A 12567-nucleotide genomic window follows, 5' to 3' on the forward strand; every position below is an offset into this window, starting at 1 on the left:
GTCCTCTAAGCAAAGAGAGACCCTAAAAGTAGTAGATCAGAAAGAAACAGAGACAATATACAATAACAGTCACCTTACAGGCAATACAATGGCACTAAATTCATATCTCTCAATACTTACCCTGAATGTTAATGGGCTAAATGCCCCAATCAAAAGACACAGGGTATCAGAATGGATAAAAAAACAAAACCCATCTATATGTTGCCTACAAGAAACTCATCTTAAACCTGAAGACACCTCCAGATTTAAAGTGAGGGGGTGGAAAAGAATTTACCATGCTAATGGACATCAGAAGAAAGCAGGAGTGGCAATCCTTATATCAGATCAATTAGATTTTAAGTCAAAGACTACAATAAGAGATGAGGAAGGACACTATATCATACTCAAAGGAACTATCCAACAAGAAGATCTAACAATTTTAAATATCTATGCCCCTAACGTGGGAGCAGCCAACTATATAAACCAATTAATAACAAAATCAAAGAAACACATCAACAATAATACAATAATAGTAGGGGACTTTAACACTCCCCTCACTGAAATGGACAGATCATCCAAGCAAAAGATCAACAAGGAAATGAAGGCCTTAAATGAACACTGGACCAGATGGACATCACAGATATATTCAGAACATTTCATCCCAAAGCAACAGAATACACATTCTTCTCTAGTGCACATGGAACATTCTCCAGAATAGATCACATCTTCAGTCCTAAATCAGGTCCAACCGGTATCAAAAGATTGGGATCATTCCCTGCATATTTTCAGACCACAACGCTCTGAAGCTAGAACTCAATCACAAGAGGAAATTTGGAAAGAACCCACATACATGGAGACTAAACAGCATCCTTCTAAAGAATGAATGGGTCAACCAGGAAATTAAAGAAGAATTGAAAAATTTCATGGAAACAAATGATAATGAAAACACAGCGGTTCAAAATCTGTGGGACACAACAAAGGCAGTCCTGAGAGGAAAATATATAGTGGTACAAGCCTTTCTCAAGAAACAAGAAAGGTCTCAGGTACACAACCTAACCCTACACCTAAAGGAGCTGGAGAAAGAACAGGAAAGAAAGCCTAAACCCAGCAGGAGAAGAGAAATCATAAAGATCAGAGCAAAAATCAATGAAATAGAAACCAAAAAAAACAACAGAACAAATCAACGAAACGAGGAGCTGGTTCTTTGAAAGAATTAATAAGATTGATAAACCCCTGGCCAGACTTATCAAAAAGAAAAGAGAGAGGACCCAAATAAATAAAATCATGAATGAAAGAGGAGAGATCACAACGAACACCAAAGAAATACAGACAATTATAAGAACATACTATGAGCAACTCTACGCCAACAAATTTGACAATCTGGAAGAAATGGATGCATTCCTAGAGACATATAAACTACCACAACTGAACCAGGAAGAAATAGAAAGCCTCAACAGACCCATAAGCAGTAAGGAGATTGAAACAGTCATCAAAAATCTCCAAACAAACAAAAGCCCAGGGCCAGACGGCTTCCCGGGGGAATTCTACCAAACATTTAAAGAAGAACTAATTCCTATTCTCCTGAAACTGTTCCAAAAAATAGCAATAGAAGGAAAACTTCCAAACTCATTTTATGAGGCCAGCATCACCTTGATCCCAAAACCAGACAAGGATCCCAACAAAAAAGAGAACTACAGACCAATATCCTTGATGAACACAGATGCAAAAATTCTCGCCAAAATACTAGCCAATAGGATTCAACAGTACGTTAAAAGGATTATTCACCACGACCAAGTGGGATTTATTCCAGGGCTGCAAGGCTGGTTCAACATCCGCAAATCAATCAATGTGATACAACACATTAATAAAAGAAAGAACAAGAACCATATGATACTCTCCATAGATGCTGAAAAAGCATTTGACAAAGTACAGCATCCCTTCCTGATCAAAACTCTTCAAAGTGTAGGGATAGACGGCACATACCTCAATATTATCAAAGCCATCTATGAAAAACCACCGCAAATATCATTCTCAATGGAGAAAAACTGAAAGCTTTTCCGCTAAGGTCAGGAACACGGCAGGGATGTCCATTATCACCACTGCTATTCAACATAGTACTAGAAGTCCTAGCCTCAGCAATCAGACAACAAAAGGAAATTAAAGGCATCCAAATCGGCAAAGAAGAAGTCAAACTATCACTCTTCGCAGATGATATGATACTCTATGTGGAAAACCCAAAAGACTCCACTCCAAAACTGCTAGAACTTGTACAGGAATTCAGTAAAGTGTCAGGATATAAAATCAATGCACAGAAATCAGTTGCATTTCTCTACACCAACAACAAGACAGAAGAAAGAGAAATTAAGGAGTCCATCCCATTTACAATTGCACCCAAAACTATAAGAGACCTAGGAATAAACCTAACCAAAGAGACTAAGAATCTATACTCAGAAAACTATAAAGTACTCATGAAAGAAATTGAGGAAGACACAAAGAAATGGAAAAATGTTCCATGCTCCTGGATTGGAAGAATAAATATTGTGAAAATGTCTATGCTACCTAAAGCAATCTACACATTTAATGCAATTCCTATCAAAGTACCACCCATTTTTTTCAAAGAAATGGAACAAATAATCCTAAAATTTATATGGAACCAGAAAAGACCTCGAATAGCCAAAGGAATATTGAAAAAGAAAGCCAAAGTTGGTGGCATCACAATTCCGGACTTCAAGCTCTATTACAAAGCTGTCATCATCAAGACAGCATGGTACTGGCACAAAAACAGACACATAGATCAATGGAACAGAATAGAGAGCCCAGAAATAGACCCTCAACTCTATGGTCAACTCATCTTCGACAAAGCAGGAAAGAATGTCCAATGGAACAAAGACAGCCTCTTCAATAAATGGTGTTGGGAAAATTGGACAGCCACATGCAGAAAAATGAAATTGGATCATTTCCTTACACCACACACGAAAATAGACTCAAAATGGATGAAGGATCTCAATGTGAGAAAGGAATCCAGCAAAATCCTCGAGGAGAACACAGGCAGCAACCTCTTCGACCTCAGCCGCAGCAACATCTTCCTAGGAACATCACCAAAGGCAAGGGAAGCAAGGGCAAAAATGAACTTTTGGGATTTTATCAAGATCAAAAGCTTTTGCACAGCAAAGGAAACAGTTCACAAAACCAAAAGACAACTGACAGAATGGGAGAAGATATTTGCAAATGACATATCGGATAAAGGGCTAGTGTCCAAAATCTATAAAGAACTTAGCAAACTCAACACCCAAAGAACAAATAATCCAATCAAGAAATGGGCAGAGGACATGAACAGACATTTCTGCAAAGAAGACATCCAGATGGCCAACAGACACATGAAAAAGTGCTCCATATCACTCGGCATCAGGGAAATACAAATCAAAACCACCATGAGATATCACCTCACACCAGTCAGAATGGCTAAAATTAACAAGTCAGGAAATGACAGATGCTGGCGAGGATGCAGAGAAAGGGGAACCCTCCTACACTGTTGGTGGGAATGCAAGCTGGTGCAACCACTCTGGAAAACAGCATGGAGGTTCCTCAAAATGTTGAAAATAGAACTACCCTATGACCCTGCAATTGCACTGCTGGGTATTTACCCTAAAGATACAAACGTAGTGATCCGAAGGGGCACATGCACCCGAATGTTTATGGCAGCAATGTCTACAATAGCCAAACTATGGAAAGAACCTAGATGTCCATCAACAGACGAATGGATAAAGAAGATGTGGTATATATACAGAATGGAATACTATGCAGCCATCAAAAGAAATGAAATCTTGCCATTTGCGACGACGTGGATGGAACTAGAGGGTATCATGCTTAGCGAAATAAGTCAATCGGAGAAAGACAACTATCATATGATCTCCCTGATATGAGGGAGAGGAGATGCAACATGGGGGGTTGAGGGGGTAGGAGAAGAGTAAATGAAACAAGATGGGATTGGGAGGGAGACAAACCATAAGTGACTCTTAATCTCACAAAACAAACTGAGGGTTGATGGGGGGAGGGGGTTGGGAGAGGGGGTGGGGTTATGGATATTGGGGAGGGTATGTGCTATGGTGAGTGTTGTGAAGTGTGTAAATCTGGCGATTCGCAGACCTGTACCCCTGGGGATAAAAATATATGTTTATAAAGCTGTAAAAAAAAAAAAAAAAAAAAAAAAAAAAAGAAAGGATGAATACCCAAGTTTTGTAGCAACATGGACGGGACTGGAAGAGATTATGCTGAGTGGAATAAGTCAAGCAGAGAGAGTTAATTATCATATGGTTTCACTTATTTGTGGAGTATAATAAATAGCATGGAGGACAAGGGGAGATGGAGAGGAGAGGGGAGTTGAGGGAAATTGGAAGGGGAGGTGAACCATGAGAGACTATGGACTCTGAAAAACGATCTGGGAATTTTGAAGGGGTGGGGGGTGGGAGGTTGGGGGCACTAGGTGGTGGGTATTGTGGAGGGCACAGATTGCATGGAGCACTGGGTGTGGTGCAAAAATAATGAATACTGTTATGCTGAAAAAATAAAAAAATAGAAAGAAAAAAAATATATATAAATGTGATTAAGCCTGGTAAGGAAAGCATGTCGAAAGCCAAGATAGCCTGAAAGATAAGCCTCTTGACTTTGCCAAGTTGTACATGCAAAAGAAAAGTTCTTGAAGTAAATTCAATGTACCATTATAGTGAACACACAAATGATAAAAAAGCAAAATGAGGCCTTCTTGCTGAAAGTTTTCGTAGTCTGGATAGAAGAGCAAACCAACCACAACATTCCCCTAAGCCAAAGCTTCATTGAGAGCAACGGCCTAACTGTATTAAATCTATGAAGGCTGAGAGAGGTGAAGAAGCTGCAGAAGAACATTCTGAAGCTAGCAGAGGTAGGTTCATGAGGTTTAAGAAGCCCTCTCGGTAACGTAAACGCACAAGGTAAAGCAGCAAATACAGAAGCTGCCGCAAATTATCCAGATCTAGATGACATAGATAACTAATGAATAACTACACTAAACAGATTTTCAGTGTACAAGAAACAGCCTTCTAGTCTAAGATGCCATCTAGAACTTTCATAACTAGAGAGGAGAAGTCAATGCCTGGCTTCAAAGCTTCAAAAGACAGGCTGACTCTCTCATTAGGGACTATTTTAGCTGATTTTAAGTTGAAACCAATACTTATTTACCATTCCGAAAATCCTAGGCCCTTAAGAATAGTATTAAATCGGGACGCCTGGGTGGCTCAGTTGGTTAAGCTGCTGCCTTGGGCTCAGATCTTGATCCCAGGGTCCTGGGATCGAGTCCCACATGGGGCTCCTTGCTCAGCAGGGAGCCTGCTTCTCTCGCTGTCTCTGACTGCCTCTCTGCCTGCTTGTGTGTACTCTCTCTCTCTCTCTGGCAAATAAATAAAATCTTAAAAAAAAAAGGTCACTTTCTCTCTTTAAAAAAAAAAAAAGGAATAGTATTAAATCTATGCTGCCTCTGCTCTATAAATGGAAAAACAAAGCCTGGTTGATAGCACATTTATTTAGAATATGATTTAGTCAATACTCTAGGCCCCCTGTTACCAGACCTGCTGCTCATAAAAAAATGATTCCTTCCAAAATATTACTGCTCTTTGCCAATGTCCTTGATTACCCAAAGCTCCACTGGATGTGTACAACCAGATTAATGTTGCTTTCCCGTCTGCTAACACAACATTCATTCTACAGCCCATGGGTCAGAAGCAATTTATACTCTCAAGTCTTATTATTTAAGAAATACATTTTGGGGTGCCTGGGTGGCTCAGTGGGTTAAGCCTCTGCCTTCCACTCGGGTCATGATCCCGGGGTCCTAGGATCGCGCCCCGCATCGGGCTCTCTGCTCGGTGGGGAGCCTGCTTCCCCCTCTCTCTCTGCCTGCCTCTCTGCCTGCTTGTGATCTCTGTCTGTCAAATAAATAAATAAAATCTTTAAAAAAAAATACATTTTTATAAAGACTACAGCTGCCATAGAGTGTGATTCTTCTGACGGATCTGGGCAAAGTAAACTGAAAACCTTCTGGAAAAGAATTCACCATTTCAGATGGCATTAAGAACATTTTCACAGGGATGCCTGGGTGGCTCAGTGGGTTAAGCCTCTGCCTTCAGCTCAGGTCATGATCTCAGTGTCCTGGGATCAAGTCCCGCATTGGGCTCTCTGCTCAGCAGGGAGCCTGCTTCCTCCTCTCTCTCTCTCTGCCTCCTTCTCTGCCTACTTGTGATCTCTGTCTGTCAAATAAATAAATAAAATCTTTAAAAAAAAATACATTTTTATAAAGACTACAGCTGCCATAGAGTGTGATTCTTCTGACGGATCTGGGCAAAGTAAACTGAAAACCTTCTGGAAAAGAATTCACCATTTCAGATGGCATTAAGAACATTTTCACAGGGATGCCTGGGTGGCTCAGTGGGTTAAGCCTCTGCCTTCAGCTCAGGTCATGATCTCAGTGTCCTGGGATCAAGTCCCGCATTGGGCTCTCTGCTCAGCAGGGAGCCTGCTTCCTCCTCTCTCTCTCTCTGCCTCCTTCTCTGCCTACTTGTGATCTCTCTCTGTCCATGAATAAATAAAAAAAATCTTTAAAAAAAAAAAAAAAAAGAACATTCTCACAGGAAGAGGTAAAAATATCAACATTAACCGGGGTTTGGAAGAAACGGATTCCAAACCTTATGGGTTGACTTTGAGGGGGTCAAGACTTCACTGGAAAAAGTAACTGTAAATGTGGTGGAAATAGCAAGAACTAGAAGCAGACCCTGAAGATGTGAGGGAAGCGCTGCAATTCCATGATCGCACTAAGACGGATGAGTTGCTTCTTATGGATGAGCCAAGAAAGTGGGTTCTTTTTAAGATTTTATTTATTTGAGAGAGAGTGTGTGTGAGCGAGTGTGTGATTGAGAGAGAGCACACAAGGCACAAGCCACAAGCCGGGAGGAGAGACAGGACAGGGAGAAGCAGGCTCCCCACTGAGCAGGAAGCCCAATGCGGGGCTCGATCCCAGGACCCTGGGGTCATGACCTGAACCGAAGGCAGATGCTTAACCAACTGAGCCACCCAGGTGCCCCAAGAAAGTGGTTTCTGGAGGTGAAATGTACTCTTGGTGAAGCTGCTGTGAGGCTACTGAAATGACAAAAAATTTGGATTATTACATAAACTGAGTTGATAAGGAAGCGCAGGGTTTGAGATGATTCAGTTCAATAATGAAAGAAGTTCTACTGTGGGTCAAATGCTATCAAATAGCATCAATCTGACAGAAAATTCATTCATGAAAGGAAGAGTCCATCGATATTGCAAACTTCAGTGTTGTCTTATTTTAAGAAATTGCCACAGCCACCTCCCACCTTCAGCAGTCACTACCATGATCAAAAAGATTATGAAAGCACAGGCGACAGGCGAGCCTGGATGGCTCAGTCGGTTAAGTGTCCAACTCTTGATTTCTGTTTGGGTCAGGATCTCAGGGTCGAGAGATGGGAGCCCAGTATGGGGTTCTGCACCCAGCAGGGAGTCTGCTTGAGATTCTCTCCCTTTTCATCTCCCTCTGCTCCCATGTGTGTGTGTGTGTGTGTGTGTGTGTGTGTGTGTACACTCTATCTCTAAAAATACATCTTTAAAGGAAAAAAAAAAGGCACAGGATGCCTGGGTGGCTCATTCGGTTAAGTGTCTGCCTTCCGCTCAGGTCATGATCCCACATCCAGCTCCTTGCTCAGCAAGGAGCCTGCCTCTACCGGGGCTTATGCTCTCTCTCCCTCTCTCTCTGACAAATAAACTAAATCTTAAAAAAAAAAAAAAAAAAAAGCACAGGGACAGGGGTGCCGGGGTGGCTCAGTCATTAAGCGTCTGGGGGTCCTAGGATCGAACCCTGCATTGGGCTCCCTGCTTGGCGGGAAGCCTGCTTCTCCTTCTTCCACTCCCCCTGCTTGTGTTCCCTCTCTCTCTGTGTGTCTCTGTCAAATAAATAAATCTTTAAAAAAAAAAAAAAGCATAGATGATGGTTAGCATTTTTCAACAACGAAGTATTTTTTAATTAAAGTATTACATTGTTTTTTAGATCATAGTATAGTGCAAACATAACTTTTAGATGCACTAGGAAATCCAAAAATTCATTTGACTTTTGTTATTGTAATACTTGCTTTACTGTGGTAGTCTTGAACCAAACCCACAGTATCTTCAGGGCATGCTTGTCTGCCAGGTTTTGTACTATGCGCTTCATTTATATCTCATTTAATCCTTAAAACAGGCATAAACAATACTTTTTACTTCTCATTTAATTGACAAAGACAGCAAGAATTTAGACAGGTTTAGGGGCACGTTCAAAGTCACACTCAACAAGTCAAGTGTATGAACAAAGATTGTAACCAAGATACTCTGACTCCAGATTCCAGTTAGACTTTTACTGAAATTTCCAGAAATAAATTCACAATATGTTGTAAAATTTTTAAAAATTGTTAAATGTAGGGGCGCCTGGGTGGCTCAGTGAGTTAGGCCTCTGCCTTCAGCTCAGGTCGTGATCTCAGGGTCCTGGGATCCAGCCCTGCATCAGGCTCTCTGCTCAGCAGAGAGACTGCTTCCCCCTCTCTCTCTGCCTGCCTTTCTGCCTACTTGTGATCTCTCTCTGTCAAATAAATAAAATCTTTTAAAAAATTGTTAAATGTAAAACTACATCTTTTTTTTTTTAAAGTATGCATACACATATTTATATAGAGGTAAGAAGAATGAAGGAATATATTCTAAAATACAATGTCTGCACAATGAAAACTGTGGAGTTTTTAAATTTTTATTTATTTATTTGACAGAGAGAGAGCACAAGCAGGCAGAGTAGCAGGCAGAGGGAGAAGCCAGCTCCCCGCTGAGCAAGAAGCCCAATGTGGGGCTTGATGCCAGACCCTGGGATCATGACCTGAGCCAAAGGCAGTCACCCAACCAAGTCACCCAGGTGCTCCGGATTTTTATTTTCTCATCTGTATTTCTCTTTCCAGCATTTTTGGCAGTGAGCATGTATTATTTTTAGGGTGAGAAAGAAACAATAAGCTCTCTTAAAACTACAGAAATAAAATTATTTTAAGATACGTATTTTCTGCCTATTTCTTTGAAAAGCTTTATTTCAATTAGTTATAGCTCTTCTCATTCAAAAATGGATTTAAATTACTAAAAGAAGGTTTGATCTCTTCTCAATGAAAAAGTCCACTTTTTGTATCTTTGCTAACTTCACAGTTTAAATTTAGGCATATTCCATTGGCTAAGCAGCCAGGAATTACAAATGTTTACCATCTTTCACAGCATAAAATGTGTAAGGGTTCTGTGAGCCCAGTTAAGCCTGCCTACGGTACACAAAATACTTTCACCATCTCTACCAACATCAGGTAGCACTAACTCTCCATCCAGCTGATGATAAATCTCCTAAAATTGAATCTTCTTGATACAAACTTCTTGAACTTCAGTTTTAAAGGATTTAATACTGTTTCCAACAGGCCAAGTCAGACTTCTTTTTCAAACAACCGGTAGGATTCCTCCAGATGTAAGCTAGGATGCAATAGGAAGTTACCCAAGTAAGAGGGTGGAAAGCTATCAGAAGAGAGGAAGGAAAGGGACAAAGGCAGGGAAGGAGTAGCTTTTGTTTTATAGAACCGACAATTCCAGCCAAGGAGACATGATGTTTCCCCTGGGAGCCCCTTGCCAGGTGTGTCTCCCTGAAGCCCCTCTGAGCTGTCCTGAAGTTACCTTTAGCACATGATAATGCCAAGATCCCCTAGAGGCTGAGTTTCCCACCATTTTTTTGAACATACAATGTGTGCACTAGCATGCTGACACGCTGGGCCTGAGCGACTGACTTGAAGTGCTCCCTGCCCCGCCCCCTAACACACCGAATAAAAGCTTCCCTCTACTAACCCCACAGAGAGCCATCTGTCCCCTTACTTGTGAGAAGTAATAAAGTCCTTTGTTTTCAACAGTTCCTTGAGTTGTGTTCAACTTGATGCATCTCAAGTGGCAAACCCCCTGAGTTTGGTTACACGGACACTGTCATATTGGTAAATACAATTTCCATGCATCTGGCTGGTCAAACCAGAAACATTTCTTTCCATCATCCATCATATCCAATCTCTCATTAAATTCTACTCCCTGTACAAAACAAAACAAACCAAAAAAACCCCTAACTTGTGGGGCGCCTGGGTGGCTCAGTTGGTGAAGCGACTGCCTTTAGTTCAGGTCATGAACCCAGGGTCCTGGGATGGAGCCCCACATCTGGCTCCTTGCTCAGCAGGAAGCCTGCTTCTCTCTCTCCTTCTACCTGCTACTCCACCTGCTTCTGCTCTCTCTGTCAAATAAATTAAAATTCTTTAAAAAATAAATAAATAAACTGGGGCGCCTGGGTGGCTCAGTGGGTTAAGCCGCTGCCTTCGGCTCAGGTCATGATCCCAGGTCCTGGGTTCGAGCCCCACATCGGGCTTTCTGCTCAGCAGGGAGCCTGCTTCCTCCTCTCTCTCTGCCTGCCTCTCTGCCTACTTGGGATTTCTCTCTGTCAAATAAATAAATAAAATCTTTAAAAATAAATAAATAAATAAATAAATAAATAAATGAAACCTAACTCATCCCCTTCTTTCCGTAACCATTGCCCCCACTTTAGTAGTGCATTATCCCTCTCCAGGATTACTGCAATAACATCCTTTACTGAAAACACCTCCGCTCTTGCCCTTCTAATTCTCCACAGAAGCCAGAGTGATCTACTGAAAAGGTAAATCTGATCATGGCATTCTGTGCTTAAAAACATCCAATGGTTCCCAATACATTTAAAATGAAATCCAAAGTCCCATCTTATTAGGGGTGCTTGGGTGGCTCAGTTGGATAGGCAGACAGTTAAGCATCTGCCTTCAGCTCAGGTCATGATCCCAGGGTCTTGGGATGGAGCCCTGGATTGGATCAAGCCCTGCCTCCAATGGCCGGGCTCCCTACTCAACTCCCTGCTTAGGGGGGGTGTCTGCTTCTCTTTCTTCCTCTGTCCCTCCCCCCCCCACTCTTTCTCAAATAAATATATAAAATCTTAAAAAAAAAAAAGGTAAGTTACCTTATTATAACTTCCTCTATGATTTGCCTCACTGCTTCTCCCTCACCTCATTTCTGTCATCACACCATTTCATCACTACACACTAATCACCAATTAATCACTAGCCACACTGGCCTTATTTTTGTTCCTCCAATCAGCTAAGCTCTTCCTTATATCAGGACCTGCAGATATCCTTGCAGACACTTGGGATAACTGTTTACTTCCATTCACTCTTTACCTGGCTAACTCCCATTCCATTTTTCTTCATATGTCCATCAAGATTCCACATTTGTTTTCTCCACCCGACCGGCACATTACTGATGCTCAATAAATAACTAATCACTTCACTTTCAATTATCCAGCCAGTACTAGCAAAAAACAAAACAAACAAACAAAAAAACCAAGAGAGTGGGGTTACACAAAGGAACATAATTATACGTTCCTGAAACAAGAGTGTTAAAATTACTTTAAAATCTAAATATGTCCAAAACCTGTTTATTTGCAAAACTGAGAACTCCAAAAAAAGACAAAAAACAAAAACAAAAAAACTATCAAAATGTTGCCATCCAAAAGAGATGATTAAATGAACCAAGGACAAAACATTGTCACAAGTGATTACTCCTGAAAGAAGATAATTAAGAGCCCTGGGAATTTTTTTTTTCTGCCCTATCTTTTGCTTTATGAAAAAAATGGGACAGGGGCTAAACAAAAATAGTAACGCAAGCAGTCAATAACTTAAAAATGTGTTTATTAGTCTTTTCTGTCCGAAAGAAAGAAAAAAAAAAAGCAAGCAAGCAAGGAAGTATTCGTGGTACTCAAATTATTACAACACGTTTGAGTTAAATTCCATTTAAAAAGGAAAGAAAGAATTGGGTATCGCGGTTGTTACAGTAAATCTCCGGAGAGGTGATAAGATAGAAAACATTACTTGCTCCCTTTACATCTAAGGCAAAGGCGTTTCCATCCTCACTCCGCACCCCCCACCCCAGAATGTCCGGCGCTGAACAATGCCTAATGGATTCTCTAGTAAAAATTTCACGCTATCAACTCGATCAACCAAGGTCTCCATCATATCGATCTCTGCTACAGCGTCCGCCTTCTACTCTCAGCGTAGCCGCTGATCCCGTCTCAATCCTAAGACTCGCTTTGGGTAGATCGCTTCCCTCCTAGGATCCCAAACGAGAAACAGCTTCTACAGAAGCAAACGCCAAACAGCCGCGGGCAAGAAGGGAGGAAAAAAGGACCGATGCCGGACTCACCTGGGGCTGCACCGCACTCCACAGGGAAAACATCTCCTCCGGGCTCTCAGCTACCTCGCCAGCCTGCCGAAAGTGCCCCTCTGTCCACGGCTCGGCGGGGAGGTGCTGAGCCCTTCTTTCCTTTTCTTTCCCCGTCTCCCCTTAGCCCTTACTCTCCCTAGAAACAGAAAACAGCTTCTCCTTCTCACAGCTGCTGCAACGACAATCTGCCCCGGAAGCTAAGGTTCCAACGCACCAGTACTTCCGGGG

The 12567-nt window shown here is 41.6% G+C and overlaps 1 pseudogene; it reads right to left on the reverse strand.

Moving 5' to 3' along the window:
* The window catches only part of LOC125107143 (ATP-dependent zinc metalloprotease YME1L1-like), a 51864-nt pseudogene extending 39316 nt beyond the window's left edge, over positions 1 to 12548 (reverse strand).
* Between the last annotated feature and the right edge of the window lie 19 nt (positions 12549 to 12567).

Source organism: Lutra lutra, chromosome 8, assembly GCF_902655055.1.
Source record: "Lutra lutra chromosome 8, mLutLut1.2, whole genome shotgun sequence".
In the NCBI taxonomy this organism is placed as follows: Eukaryota; Metazoa; Chordata; class Mammalia; order Carnivora; family Mustelidae; genus Lutra; species Lutra lutra.